Raw genomic sequence first — 13,045 nt, 5'->3', positions numbered from 1 at the left:
TGGAAAGATCAAAATGAACGATTTCTCGCTCGTCGTTTGATCGTTCGCTCCGTAACACGTACGATTATCGTTCGAATTTGATCGTTATCGTACAAATTCGAACTATTAATCGTTCCGTGTAAAAGGACCATAAGTCTATAGCAGTATACTCTTGTTTATGTATCTAGGCCTCTCAGGTGTGGTTTGATACTACCTCATGTGTCGTGTGTGACACTGTCTAATTGTATCCAAGCTTTTATGTGTGATCCTGGCTGACTGTACCTAAGCCTATTCTGCGTGATACAGTATCAGTGTATCTAAGCCTTTAGTGGTATACTGTGTACCTCAGTTCATCTATCGTGTGATCTTAAATGTGTGCGATACTGTTCAGTGTGTCTAAGGGCCCTATTCCACCGGACGATTATCGTTTGCATAATCGTTAACGATTAACGATCTCAAACGACCGCTATTGCGAAAGACCTGAAAACGTTCAGTCATTTCCATGGAACGATAATAGTTACTTATGATCGTAATTGCGATCGTTTGTCTTCGCTATTTATTCGCTATTGCGTTTGTATCTATTGCGAACGACCGAACGTTGTCTTATTCGATGCGAACGATTTGCGAACGTTTTGCGAACGAGCAACGATAAAAATAGGTCCAGGTCTTATAAAGCGATCAACGATTTCTTGTTCGATCGTTAATCGTTAACTGCATTTCAACCGAACGATTATCGTTTAGATTCGAACGATTTAACGATAATTGTCCGGTGGAATAGGGCCCTAATGGTCCTTTTACACGGAACGATTGATCGTTCGTTTTTGCACGATAACGATCGAATTCGAACGATAATCGTACGTGTAAACGCAGCGAACGATCAACCGCCGGGCAAAAAATCGTTCATTTTGATCTTTCAACATGTTCACAAATCATCGTTGATCGTTCGCAAAAAATTCGCCGATGGTTCAGTGTAAACAGTCTTTCAGCGATTTCACCTGTGTGTGAGATAGGCTTAAACGATCGCAAAACGATTTTTCCGTACGATGTATCGTTCCGTCTAAACGGTTATAAAAAAAACATCGGTCATTCAAAATCGTTAATCGTGCGATCGGGCGAATTATCGCTCCGTGTAAAAGTACCAGCCTACTGTGTTGTATTGTATCTAATCACTGTACCTAAGCCTGTCACTTGTGATCCTGTATCTAAGTTTATCATGTTGTATTGGTGCAGCCTGGCATGCTGGCCCTTGTAGTCCATGCTTCCAGTGGGTTCCAGTAGATAATTGCAGCCAATGGGTTAACATGGGAGGAGGTGGTGTGTATGTGTCAGTTCGGCCAGCAGGGGGCAGTGCCGGCCCGGCCAGGACACCTGGCTCCCCCTTCTATTCCTTGCAGCCTCCTCCGGAAGCCTTTGTACAGGAGCTGGGGAGAGCAGGGATCTCCAGACTGCAGCCTGCTGGCACTACCCCTCACCTGTGAGCCTGGCACTGCCAGCTGCCTCCACTCCCTGCTGGACCATACATGGCCTGTGTGCCCCCCAGGAGAGAGGCTGAGTGCTGCTGAGAGGTGAGTGCCGAGCTCTATGTAGTGTAATGTGCACTGTCCCAGCTCTGCTGCATATCACAGAGGAGCCAGGCTGTCTGCCAGGACACCAGTGCCAGCCTCTCTGCCCCTACATGATACATTCCCCTTGTCTGATCTCATGCTGGGTCCTGTAGTCCTTACCACCAAATATGTGGGGGTCTCCATACGGCTCATATGTGGCGGTAGAACACGTACGTGTTTGTAAAGAACTTCTATATCCTTTCCGGGAAGCTGAGATACAGGATGCTGTTTGTCTTGTCCATAACATTGGGGGGGTCACAGGTATTAAACTACAAGGACCATGCAAACAGCCCCCCATATCTCAGCTCCCTAGGGAGACGTGATAACCGCTCGCTACAGAAAGCGGATAAGACGGAGGATATCGTGATCATTAGTATTATAAGCCTGATTATACAAGCCGTCACGTTTAAAGGGCCGGCGCCCCTATTTGTGGCTTTGTGTTGTTATAAGGCACCTTGAAGAAGTCGGGAAAATAGGATGGAAATCTGTTGACGTAAACCGAAATGTGACCTGAATTTGGGGGTGACCCCAGGGAACGGCAGGTGTGTGGGGGGGGTGAGTACCCGCACCCTCCCGTATGACTGTTGTATGGATGTATATGTATTACGCTGCAGTGTGGAGGTGTCGGGGGAGCGCGGCTAATGACCTAATTCGCTGCACCCGCCAGAGACGGCGTTACCTTTGGGATTGTGTATTTATGGCTGCCATTCTATCCGGCTGCTGCGCCGCTGTCTATGGAGATGGCGGGAAGCGCTCACCGCAAAAAAAAAAAAAAGATGTGAAGGGTATTTTATTTTTTTTTAAAGGGGAACTCCACTGAATAAAAAAATCCTATAGTGGAACTTAAAGGAAGTCTTAAAGGGACATAGTATCCGGGACGCACCGGCGGATTGCTTGTGTTATTAGAATGGCGCTGTTATGTCACCCAGATGGACGGCCAGTAAACAGAGTGTTAGACGGTAGACGCCATGCTTGATATTTGTCGCCATGCAAGAAAAAGTTTGTATCATATGTGCTTAGAATGTTGGAATAGCTAGGGTTAAAATTGTCTATTGTTTATAATGCTTAAAGGGGTTTTCCAGGTAGAAACCAATGTTATATGTGGATACAGACTGTAGCAGCGAACACGTGACCATGTGGTCAGGTCTCTGGAAACCCCCTCCCCTCCCCTTGAGATACTGGTGTAACATGTGGACCACCCACTCTTATATATTTAAAGGGGTACTCCGGCAAAAAAATCTTTTTCTTTCAAATCAACTGGTTTAAGAAAAATATATAGATTTGTAATTTACTTCTGTTTAAAAATTTTCAGTCTTCCAGTACTTATCAGCTGCTGAATGTCCTGCAGGAAGTGGTGTATTTTGTCCAGTTTGACACAGTGCTCTCTGCTGCCACCTCTGTCCAGAGCAGGAGAGTTTTTTTATGAGGATTTGCTGCTGCTCTGGACAGTTCCTGACATGGACAGAGGTGGCAGCAGAGAGCACTGTGTCAGACTGGATAAAATACACCACCTCCTGCAGGACATACAGCAGCTGATAAGTACTGGAAGACTGGAGATTTTTAAATAGAAGTAAACTACAAATCGGTATAACTTTCTGAAACAGGTTGATTTGAAAGAAAAATATTCACCTTTTAGTGGGAGTCTTTGCTTCTACCATTGGACGGAGTGCTAAGACAGAGTATATGTTTACCCAATAACAGCGATGAATGGAAACCCCCCTTTAATTCCTATCTCTAGGCTCCTCCTCCATCTACATACAGTTTTTATAGTGATTTGTGGCTTATAATCAATGTAATGGAGATCTTTCTCCTGCTGAGCTTGTGCTGACACCCAGCAGCCTATCAGAACAGGCAGAGCTGCAGTATAAAGCATGGCGGGAGGGACAGGAGGGGGATGTCAGACAACCCCAGACTCCAATGCAGCTGAGCTGTAGAAGATGCCGCCTTGACCTTAGAGAAGATAAGCGTCTATTCAGGACCAGATGAAGACCATGGGGGGAGATTTATCAAACATGGTGTAAAGTGACACTGGCTCAGTCGCCCCCGACAACCAATCAGATTCCACCTTTCATTCCTCACAGACTCTTTGGAAAATGAAAGGTGGAATCTGATTGGTTGCTAGGGGCAACTGAGCCAGTTTCACTTTACACCATGTTTGATAAATCTCCCCCCCCCCCCCATGTTTCCACACGACGACCAATCAGATACTTTCTTTCATTCCATTTGCAAAATGAGAGCTGCCATCTGATTGGTCACTGTGGTGATCAGTCTCATCTAGTGCAGGCAAGGGGGCTTCAGAGAGCAACCAATCAGATCACTTCAAAAATGTGAATATCTTTGTTTCAGGGCGGGGGTTATAAATAATGGCTCTGCCGACGCGTCACCTATTGGGGCCCCTGTTTGTTTACTTACAGTGGTCATCCCATTGATCTGGATAGGAGTAAGGGCCCTAGTCTACGGGACGATTATCGTGCAGATTATCATTAAATCGTTTAAATCTAAATGATAATCGTTCGGTTGAATAGCAGTTAACGACTATCGTTGACCGTTCAATAAGGCCTGGACCTATTTTTATCGTTGCTCGTTCGCAAATCGTTCGCATTAAATACAACGACATTCGGTCGTTCACAGTAGTGACGGACGCAATAACGACGACAAGACGACCGCAAGTACGATCATAAGTAACGATTATCGTTCCATGTAAATGGGTGAGCAATTTCAGGTCTTTCACAATAGCGGTCGTTTGGATCGTGTATCGTTAACGATTATGCGAATGATAACCGTCCAGTGGAATAGGGCCCTAAGAGTCTCACTATGGCCACTTCACATCATTCTTCTGATTGCTTAAACTCCGCCCATTTTTATTTGAATTTCCCGCCAAAATTTAGAACTTTGAATTTGAAAATTTTAATTGGCTTCATTAACTATCTCTGGGTCCTAGTGCCAAATCGGTACCCAGCCCCCCACCCACCATATGCTATTTAGGATACTGTTGTCGTCTTATGGGGGATATAGGTCTTTGGGCAACAAGGCCGCGGGGGGGGGGGGGGGGGGGGGGGGGCTTCTACCTCGGCATAAACAAGCGGCTCATCACTCTTTGTTGCAAACAATAGATGTATTATTTAACCAGTTAGATCCCAGGACAGAGTGCGGTGAGCGGGTTAGGGTCCAGTCTCTTCGGCCCTGACGCTCTCTCAGTTGTTTAATGTGAGCAGCTGTCGGTTGTGCGATCCACTCTCAGGCAGTCTTCTCCCCCCAGAGAGAGAGGAGTGAGGAGGCTTTGATAAAAGAGCTAGACGGCTTTTATTATTCCCTTGAGGCGAGCGTAGGAAATCTATACTGGAATCTCTCAGTAACACTAAGCGGACTTTTTTATCCTTGGCGGTTTTAATTGAGAGGGCCGAGAGCTTCAGCACAGATGGAAATATCTGGAAGGAAAAAATCACACACATTCTATATATATATATATATATATATATATATATATACATATGCACAGGGATGTTAACCCCTGCACGCCTGGCACCCCACAATGTGCAATCACTCTTGAATCCTTCAGATTCTCAGACAGCGTAATTGTTTGGGGATTAGATCAGTGGAACACGAGGCATTAGCAGGCAGCAGTCTGGAGAGGCCAAATGGCCCGGTCTGTAACCTCCTGAGAGTGGACGGCTGGGTCAGCAGCACAGTTGTTTGCAGTTTGCAGTCTGGAGCTTTGCACATTGCAGAAATAAATGACATAAGTCTGTACAGAGGGAACGGCGAGGAAGTAGAATATTAGAAACGGCTTCGGGTAGCAGCTGAAAACATATTTTTTAGATTGCATGTTCTGCTGAGGGAATGTATGACAGGGGTTAGTTTCCTCTTAAAGGCCACGTACTGTCATCATATAGATTAACTTTTGTGGGACAGGGATTACTGGAGAATATAACTACCATAATACTGCTCCCTATATACAAGAATATAACTACTATAATACTGCTCCTATATACAAGAATATAACTACTATAATACTGCTCCTATATACAAGAATATAACTACTATAACACTGCTCCTATATACAGGAATATAACTACTATAATACTGCTCCTATATACAAGAATATAACTACTATAATACTGCTTCTATATACAGGAATATAACTACTATAATACTGCTCCTATATACAGGAATATAACTACTATAATACTGCTCCTATATACAAGAATATAACTACTATAACACTGCTCCTATATACAGGAATATAACTACTATAATACTGCCCCCTATATACAAGACTATAACTACTATAATACTGCTCCTATATATAAGAATATATCTACTATAATACTACTCCTATATACAAGAATATAACTACTATAATGCGGTTCAGGGAAGAAACAGAGTGCTGCACCTCACACCTATGGCTGATACTAGTGCCGCTAGGCTAAATAAAAAACACATCAGAATTTTGTGTATGAATTGATCAAGCCATACTGCCCCATGTACCATCGTGCAGGTATCTGATACACATGGGTCCCTACACTAAGTCCACACCGTGCCAGTAAGTGACCACCACCCCCGCAGGCGTGCACAGCCAGGGAACGGGGGCCATGGGACGGCCCTGCGACCCCCATGCCACAGGACCAGACCCAAAAACACCACACCAGAACCCGGCCAGCACCATCGGCGGAGAAGGTCGCCCCCAAGCAGCACAAGTCTGGATAAGGAATTAACTACTATAATACTGCCCCCATATACAAGAATATAACTACTCTAATACTGCTCCTATATACAAGTATACAACTACTATATACTGCCCCATATGTACAGAAGTAGTATTGGTTGACACTACATTGATCGTACATAGCTCTGGTAGTTTATTTTACCGCACTTACGCACAGGCTATAATAAGTGGCGCTATGCAGGTTTTGACAATCTAATAAAAATGTCACCTTGCCTCTTTAAATAGCCTCAGCATTGAAGTGGAATTTGCGGGGTTAAATTGCTTGCATGCTGGCGGTAATCAGAGGCAGGCACAGTAGGGCTGCGGCTTAAAATCCTGTCCTCGGGAGTTCCTGGGCAGTGAAATCCATGGATCTCGCCACAAAACCCATCTCTCAGGCGGATGTAACCGCACACCGAGAGATTCACCTGGATTAACCCGTGTCTGATTGGGGGGGACGTTGCTGGGGAAAGGGGGGGGGTTGTGTTAGCGCTGTCTGACTCAGATACAGGGATGTTTATGATACAGCAGTGCAGTCCTGTTATTGCAGCAGTAGCATACATAGAGCAGGGGTGGGATTATAGCAAACCCAGAACGGTGCCCCCTGCTGTCCTGTCTGACACTATCACCTCTGAACGCCATTTATTGCCCCAGGGGTGGAGTTACCTGCTGATTTCCGGAGGACCCCTGTATATGATTAGGTAAGGGCCCCTGGTACGATACCACAGGGGCCCAGATGGCCATGTAACGTAATGTGTGAACACAGCCTGACATATATAATACATAATAATACAAAGCCACCAGCTGCGGGCTATTAGTTTCCCTGCGCACATACTGCAGGAGCGTTGGAGCGCGGTGCCGTCACTCACTTTGGACGGCATTTGCAGAAATGATTGATAACAGGAAGCCATAGTACACACTCCGCTGCCCGAGAACCGGGAGGTTTTATATACTGCGAGGTCCCTTTAATCCGGAACCTGATGATCCGTAATGTCAGGTGGGATCGTTTTCTCCTACCTGAATGTCTGGATTTTTTAACAGCCATTAAAGGAGAAGTCCGGCAGCCTGCAGTAACAACTTCCCTCTCCCCGTGTCCGCGGTGAGCAGCCGCGTGAACACCCACTGGGCTTTGGGATCTCCAGGGTGTCCATGTCACGACCCGGCTGATGGTCTGGCTGCTCAGCCAATCAGTGACTAGGGTAAGGCCGAGACAGGCCTTTTCCTACCGAGTCGTGACGTCATCACAACTTTGGGGGGAGGACTTAGGTTCGGGGTCCTAAGGCCACTCCAGCCGCTCACCTCGAGCACGGGGAGAGGTAGTTGCGTTCTTGAAATCAATCCCCCCCCCCCCACCATACGCTTACATCAATGTTACCCCCCGCCACTAGAGGGCGCCGTAGTGCTGACTAAATTGGCTTCTAGGTGCGAATCAGTGAGATCTTTAAAGCGTCATTCTTCAGCCATTCAGCTAAGGTGGGATAAGTCACATGACACTCCCCTGCAGCTCCTATTCCTCTTTTTTTAAAGGTAAGGGAGCTTTTTTTGTTTCCATTCATTGGCATTATATAGGCGATTTAGTGGATGTGGCTGCACCATCTAATTTATTTCTGATTGGGCATCACACATATACCCCTTTAAATTTAAAATGGCGGTCCTCTAAATAAAATACCAGTATATTTAAGTAGTTTCTACCATTATTTAACCATGTCGCAATGACATAGCGGCCATTGCAACCCCTAACCCAGCTCTTCCAGACTAATATGACAAAACCATCCATACTGGATGACAAGTCTGAATGGCGGCCATGTTTGTTGCCACCTAGCTTTCCCAGGAACGGATATAATATTTGAAAGGAATTTTTAATAACGTGACCCATGGGCTTAATTTCTTTCATGTTAGAGGATTTGCCCTTTAAGGTTATTGTAGAATATAGTCAGGCGTCAGGCTGTGTTCCGGTACGTCGCCAGGCTGCAGAGCGTTAGAAGGGGCCGGCGCGGAGCTTCTAGATCATTTGATAGAGTTCAGCGCATCTCAGCGGGGAGTTGATGGTATGAGCAGGACTCTGCTGCAGAGCTGAACGCTCGCCTCGTACAAAGCAGCTTTGTCTCGCTCGCCGCCTTCTCCTCTGTGATCCTGGGCTGATAGCGCCAGATTTTTCTGTCGGTTCCGTTGCCAGGCAGATGTGCTGCTACCGTCCTTGGGGCTGATCCCCGCAGCCCGGCGTCCATGTGGAGGCCTCGGATGGGCGTCTGCAGCTGGTGCTGTAGGTCTCTTTGTGGGGAGTGTGAGACAGGCACAGCGGAGGTGGTGGTGTCACAGTGTCAGCTAATAGACTCCGCCAAAGCCTGCCAACTCTGTTGCTGCAGCGCGGAGTATATGGCGTCACCGTGACGTCACCCGTCTTATCTTCAGCTGCCTGTAAAAAGAAACAGCAAATTTCAATGGCATAAATCAGTATCACCGGCTAATTCCTTAATCTAACACAAAAACAGGTCTGGTGCCGGATTAGCAGGAACGTGGTCTGGAATTAGGAGGCGGGTGGGGAATCTGGTTGGCGCCATGTCAACTTGTGTGGTGATTCACACACGTAACGGGGGCGAATGGATTGGATGAATGTCATGGGGGTGTCCATTGCTGGCGGATATTGGGAGAAAGAAGAGTCTGGCCTTACAGTGTCAGGGGAGATAAGCCAACATTAGAGGTTAAGGCTATGTTTGCTGACTTCCTATGGTCCTACCACGTCTTTTTTTGACTGTTTTACGGCCATCTTCTTTGCGGCTTTCATTTTGAGATGAAAATACTGTAGCATTCCTCAAAATGCAGTTGTAATTTGCATAATGCTGCCATATTTTCACCTCAAAACAGCTTAAAAAAGACGTTGTGGGAACGTGTTTCTGGCGGATCCAATGTTGGAGGGTCCAGTAGTAGCCATGTTTTGCCCATATCCTGATCGTATACTTCGTCTATGGAATATGTACAGAAAACATGTAAATGACCCCCTAAAGCAGGCATGGGGAACCTGTGGTCCTCTGGCTGTTGCAAAACTACAGTTCCCATCATGCCTGGACAGCCTCTGGCTGTCCAGGCATGATGGGAATTGTAGTCTTCCAACAGCCAGAGGACCACAGGTTCCCCGTCCCAGCCCTAAAGCAAGGAGGGGGGGATTTATTGAGAGATGGCCCCTCTATCCGGTAATGGTAATCCATCGATACGTGACATGTGACCCATAACGACCAATCAAATTACAGATTCCAAAGACAGGTTAAAAAACAAGCAAACCCAGATTGGTTGCTATGGCAACAGCTCCACGTTTTCTTCACATTAGTTTGTTAGTAAATTCCCCGTTGTATCACGTCCTGAAGTGTTGCCAAACCTCTTATCTCTGTATTGGATAAAACCGCCCGTGCCGTGAAATTCCCAGTCAGTCGCATGGTGCCATGACTCGTGATGGCCGTCACCGCGCCGGTCGCCTTTTATACCTCAGCCCCACATCCTTCCACGTCTTCCTTCTCTTTTCAGTCGCCTCCTCATCTTCCACACGCGTGCGGTACAACCTCCATCAGCGCTCGAGGGGTTAACCCTCCCCGCCGCTAGATTGAAACCAGAGCTGTACACACATACATGTATACGTTCTCTGAAATTTGCATCCCATGAGGTCAAAAAAGCGACCGAAATTGCAGCGTTCCCGAGCGCCTTAACAAAAGCAGCCATCTGGTTGCTAGGGGTTACCGCACGCTCCTTACCTGCGTTTTCTTCTCCCTTTATACAAAACCTGGAATCATTTAAGTCTCCATTATATCAAGCCGGAGATTTATTAGACGTAGAGGAGTCTGAAATAAATGGCGCTTATAGATTGCGGGGGAAATAAAACGTGAGGTGAACTGAAATAGGGAGATCAAAGGAAAAGCCATTGCCAGACATCTGGATTCATTTTTTCCCTCTTTTCTGTATATTATAGGCTCCTCTTTGTCGCTGACTTTTATTCTGCTTAAAGTCTATCTCCGTTGGAAAGCGAAAAATTCAGGTGTGACGGCGGTTCACCCCAATATCCCCTTCTCCGATGTCTCCCACAGGAAGCTGAGATAGGAGGAGCTGTTTGGTGGGGTCTTTGTATAACATGGAGAGAACTCGGTGGTCACCTTCAACACTCGTCGGTCGATATCTATCTCCTCTGTTCACCCTATACATGTCGGTCAGATGTTCATGTATCGTGATTGGGGAGGGAGGGGGGCTGTAGCCGCTGCCAGACTCCTCTAGCAGCCGCTTACCTCCTGGGAAACAACACACCCTTCTCTGCCCCAGAACCTTCGCCCCAGAATCATACACATTAGAGAGTCAGCCACAATAACTAGAGGTGTGGATGGGGTCTGAGTTTTGGGTCCCCGTAAGAACAACCAGATAACAGCAACCCCTTTGTTCTTGTGGGACGAATTCTGTTTCTAGAAACATGCACAGATACAGCAGACATACACCCGTAAGGCCATCAAAGCTGGTCCTACATGTGGCATAACCCATCAGCTGTTGCAAAACTACAATTGCCATCATGCCTGTAAAGCTTTGTCCGGGCATATTGGGAATTGTAGTTTTTCAACAGCTGGAGGACTGAACATTTCCCGTCCTCGATCTAATGTATATAGGGGCCTTCTGACCCTCTCCTGACTACAGATATCGGGGGGAGAGAGAAGGATGGGACATTGGATTTCAGATTCCGCATCCCTTTGTTCTCAGAGGGGGATATTCATTAAGAACGACGTACTCGTAGGCCAGTCTTAAATTACCCCCCGCCCCCATTCACCCCACCAGATTAACTAAAAGATGCACGCCTCTTAGTTAAAGGGGTAATCCCATGAAAATCTTCTTTCTTTTAAATCAACTGGTTTGAGAAAGTTATATAGATTTGTAATTTACTTCTATTTAAAAATCTCCAGCCTTCCAGTACTTATGAGCTGCTGTATGTCCTACAGGAAGTAGTGAATTCTTTCCAGTCTGACACAATGCTCTCTGCTACCACCTGTGTCCATGTCAGGAACTGTCCAGAGCAGGAGAGGTTTTCTATGGGGATTTGCTGCTGTTCTGGACAGTTCCTGACATGGACAGAGGTGGCAGCAGAGAGCACTGTGTCAGTCCGGAAAAATACACCACTTCCTGCAGGACATACAGCAGCTGATAAGTATGGGAAGAATTGAGATTTTTAAATTAAAGTAAATTACAAACCAATATCATCTTTCTAAAACCAGTTGATTAGAAATAAAAAGATTTTTGCTGGAGTACTCCTTCATGCGGGACCTGCGCCGGCTGCTCCAGAGCAGGTGTAGATTTTTGCCATGATTTACACCTACTAGCAGGTGTAAATCATGGTAAATCAGGCACAGAAGGCGCCCCCCTCCAGAGTCCTGCCCACCCATCAGACAAGTGGGACAGGGAAAGGCAATAATTGGCGTCTTTCCCGTGGTGAACACCAGGGGCGCATTTTGATAAATGTCCTCCAGAATGATAAGCCGTGTCCAGAGGTATCTGGCAGTGGCTTTGTCCCTTCTCCCCAATCACAATATATGCACGCTCAGTTAAGCTGAGCATACATGAGTATGTTCACACAATAGATTTGCAGCATGCATACTGCAGATTTGCCTAAGGGTCCTATTCCGCAGGACCATAGAGGCCCGATCAATAATGTAAATGAGTGCCAATCTGCTAGATCGGCGCTCGTTTACTGGGCCTATTCCATTGCCCGATAATCGTTTAGCGAGGGCTGCAGGGACATCATTACCGATGTCCTTGCAGCCTTTGTTTAAACACTGAACTTTCCTAAACATGTTGCAGGTCTTCTCCTGCGCTCCTTCTTCCTCCCGGTCCCACGCGCTGCAGCAGCTTCGGTGCGGCCTGTCTCAGCTGACAGACCTCTCAGCCTATTAGTGGCAGCGGCGGTCCTGGCCAGTGATTGGCTGAGTGGTCTGTGAACTCAGACAGGCCGCACTGAAGCTGCTGCTGCGCGCGGGACCGGAAGGAAGGAGGAGCGCAGGAGAAGACCTGCAACATGCTTGGGTAAAGTATGGTGCTTGTGAAATCGTTGGTCGCCTGCCGCACATCGCTATTCCACGCAGAGATGCGCAGTCGGTGCCCGATGATTTAAGGTTTGAACCAAAATAAACGATGTGTCAATTCCACGGAGCGATAATCGTCCAATTATCGCTCCATGGAATAGGCCCCTAAGGCCTTGGATGTGGATTTTTCTCCTTCAATGGGGCTAAAGTATTTTTCCATGCAGATTCTGATGTGGATTCATTATAAAAACGTGGATTCCGCTTCCCATTATTTCCAATGAGAATCCATGCCATGCTTTCGGTGTTAACTGCTGTAGAAATTCCCATTAAAAACAATAGGAAGCATAATCATTGTGGTTTTCTGGTGAAATCCGCACAGAATCCACATGAAAAAACAAACCAAAAAACCCCTTTGTGAACAAGACTAGCTTTATTAAATAACACATCTAAGTGGTCCAATGCAGAAAACCCTATCAACATACATGTTCCAGTACAATCCCTACCCATAGCCCAGAGGGATTCTGCAGTAAATCGGCTTCTGTGTTAGCCGGCGCATTTCGTGGCTGGGTCATGACACACATAGTGTTAATGCAGCTACAATATGTGCCCACTTTGTCCTGCCCAGCGGCAGCTATGAGCGCGCTCGGTCTGCTGCGTGTGTTTCGGAGGATGTGTGTGGGGCATGAAGCCCGCTAATCTCTTTTTAATTGGTGTGC

At 46.6% G+C, this 13,045-nt stretch overlaps 1 protein-coding gene across 2 annotated transcripts in view; it reads left to right on the top strand.

The window, feature by feature from the left end:
• The first annotated feature begins 1,392 nt into the window (after positions 1-1,392).
• The window catches only part of RAI1 (retinoic acid induced 1), a 105,843-nt gene continuing 94,190 nt past the window's right edge, over positions 1,393-13,045 (top strand). For both annotated transcript variants that reach the window (XM_069984252.1, XM_069984254.1), the window contains exon 1: positions 1,393-1,544. The gene's annotated coding sequence lies outside the window, so the exon portion shown is untranslated. The remainder of the gene's footprint in view (positions 1,545-13,045) is intronic.

This window comes from Dendropsophus ebraccatus, chromosome 9 (genome assembly GCF_027789765.1).
Source record: "Dendropsophus ebraccatus isolate aDenEbr1 chromosome 9, aDenEbr1.pat, whole genome shotgun sequence".
Taxonomy (NCBI): Eukaryota; Metazoa; Chordata; class Amphibia; order Anura; family Hylidae; genus Dendropsophus; species Dendropsophus ebraccatus.
The sequence above is the reverse complement of the archived record's forward strand: the minus strand, read 5'-3'. Positions and strand labels throughout refer to the sequence as shown.